Below are 3,073 nucleotides of genomic sequence, written 5' to 3'. Positions count from 1 at the left end.
ATTTATATACCATTTAATTCAACAATCACAAATGAGTTGGAAGCTTACATCTGAACCGAAACCTGTACTCAAATATCTATACCCACTGTATTCCAAATTGTCCAAACTTGGAAACAACTAATAAGTCCTTCAATAGGTCAGTAGTTAAACAAACTGTTGCTATACCTAAGCCATGGAATATTATTCAGCTCTAAAAAGAACTGAGCCATGAGAAGACATGGATAAAACTTAAAGGTGTATTGCTAAGCAAAAGAAGTCAATGGGAAAAAGTTTCTACCTGTATGCTTTAAACAATATGACACTCTGGAAGAGACAAAACTGTGGAAACAAAGAAAGATAAGTGGTTGCCAGGAGCTGAGGGAGGGAAGGAAGGGACAAAGAGGCAGAGCACAGGGAATTTTTAGGGCAATGAAACTACTGTGTGTGATACTATAATGGTGGATATATGTTGTTATATATTTGTCAAGACCCATAGAATGCACGACACCAAGAATGAACCCTAATGTAAACAATGGACTTCGGATGATAATGTTGTTGTCAATGTAGGTTAATCGATCAGCTAACATATTATATTTTCCCCTGCAGTGAGTGATGTTTATAGTAGGGGTGGCTGTGCATGTGGGGCACTGGGTAAGTGATGTACTTTCCACTTGATTTTGCTGTGAACCTAACACTGCATTAATAAAATCTATCTTTTAAATAGAAGAAGAAGCAATCTCAACACCATTCCTAATTACTGTGTTCATTCCTGTGGCTAACTTTTGGGAAAGCATACATCTGTATGCCTTTCATTATCAGTCTCACACACAGATGAAAAAAGAGAGCATCATTTTGTGAACAGAAGGTGTTTTTATTTCCTTTTGCCAAAAAGGGCATTCTAAATTTGTGTTTTCAATCTTTTCAAAAGGCTCACATCTCCCTCTATTCAAGTTAGGTATTCAAAACACTGTCCCTAAGAGCCCTATTTTCTAGCTGGTCATGGTGGAGTGAGGCAGAGAAGAGTAAAGAGTAAAGAATTAGTGGGGTTGCCAACAGATTGCCAGTTTGACCCCAACCATTCACTTCAGAGTGAGCTGAAAACCACACAGCCTTTGGTTGTGATGGTATCACTTTGAGCCTGTTTTACAAAGGAGTAGTCTAGCTAGAATTCTTTGGCCACAAACACATTTGTTTTCTTGGGATGGAGGTGGGAGAGAATGCCAGGGGAAAATGATTTTTTAAATATGGAAGATTATATGTATGAGCATATAACAATATGCCCCTATGTATATAGTTAATGTGTGGTTGGAAATATTCATATGGCCAGATCTATCTTTATGGTTTCATTGTCTCTGTCATTCCTTAAAAAAAGTAAAGCATTTAAGAAAATTGCATAGAAAGGGAAAAGGCTACTTACTATAGAGATTCATGTTATATGTTGAAATCTGTTTACTAGGAGTGCTTAGATGTTCAATTAATTTCTATTCTAGGAAATAATCATAAATTCTTACACTGCTTTCTCCTCTGGACAGCAAAATTGTATAGAGAGGTTTGAGGGCAGAACTATGTTCAGTGCCAGGCTAACTGACTTTTCTGTTCTAATATATACATATATATCCACCCATTCATGTGGCATGGAGTACATAATTCTGGCTTTGGGCTTTCTGAGCTGTTCAGGCATCTCCATGTGATCTTTGAATAGTTGTGGGAATTCTTAAAAATTTCAAAAGTAAAGGCTCCTGAGGCTACAATCTCCATTAGTTCTAAGAGAGAATAAAAAGCGGGTTGTCCTCAGATCTAAGCTCTATCTCTTGCAGTTTGGTAACCATACTTGAATGTGAATGGAATATCAAATAGCACTATGGGTGCATTATTAAATACAGACTGGGCCTTTACCAGGAGCCTCCAGACTGAGCCTTTGCTCTATGTAAATTTCCTTTCTCAGGTCTGCCTGGAAGGGTTACTGGGACAGGGATGCTGATCCCCTGGTACCAGACTGTGTTATGTTTAGTCTGTCCTCTCTCCCCTTCTCCTGCCTTCCTTAGCACTGTGTACTGAGTCAGATTAACTGACCATTATGCTTCAAAATTCAGGAAACCAGGAATTGTATGATCAAGAGGTGTCAAACTGGTTCAATTTCCCTTGCAAGTCAGTAACCTCTAATGTGTAAAGCAAATGGCTAGTCAACAGTAGATCTCAAAAGCTGATACCACACAGCTTCTTCAGAGGCTGCTGTGAGCATTTTTATTCTGAAGTCCTATTGCTGGTTTTCACAAAGCATAATGGGAAAATAATGAGGAAAAAAACAGTCTAATAAAATAGTCTAGTGGGGTGGTCTGTATGAGAACAGAGCAGGGAAAATCAGAAATGGCACACACTCACCTCAGATGGCTTGTCTATAGGGGGCAGATCAGCATGTTCTCTTTCAAGGACAAAGATAAGGGGCCAGCTGTGGAGAACAGAAAGACTTTCAAATTTAAGAAAATTTAAAGAAGGTCCAGTTGACTGTTGGAGGAATATATGAACCATGCAGTAAAGGACACAGGTCCAGAGCCTCCTTGCTCCATTTCCAGCTTTCTTTTATCAGAAGAAATCATTTCTCCCCCAAACATTTCTACACTAAGATCAAGTTTCATTTTCATTGGCCATGGGGATATCAACATCTTTGATCTTCAACTTACTGAAGCCGCTGCCTACTGTTCTACTTCAAAGTGTGTTTTATGACTTAAGGGCATTTTAATGATGAGTTCTCCAAAATCTAGTTGTGTAAGGAGGTCATCAGGTGATAGAATACTAGAATTATAAGGAAAGTGCTATAAGAAAAGAACAGCCATGAATGGTAGAGAATAGCTTTCCAAAACTTATACTGGCTATGTAAGGGTACAAGCTCCTATATTTTGGTTCTTCCTCTTATTCTTACGTTAGCTGTTTAGAAATCAAGTTACATCCTCAAAATGAAAGAGAGGAAGAAAGAAAGAAAGAAAGAAAGAAAGAAAGAAAGAAAGAAAGAAAGAAAGAAAGAAAGAAAGAAAGAAAGAAAGAGAGAAAGAAAGAGAGAGAAAGAAAGAAAGAAGGAAAAAAAGGAAGGAAGGAA

Source organism: Phyllostomus hastatus, unplaced genomic scaffold, assembly GCF_019186645.2.
Source record: "Phyllostomus hastatus isolate PE091 unplaced genomic scaffold, TTU_PhHast_1.1 phas_contig_254, whole genome shotgun sequence".
Classification (NCBI taxonomy): Eukaryota; Metazoa; Chordata; class Mammalia; order Chiroptera; family Phyllostomidae; genus Phyllostomus; species Phyllostomus hastatus.
The sequence above is the reverse complement of the archived record's forward strand: the minus strand, read 5'-3'. Positions refer to the sequence as shown.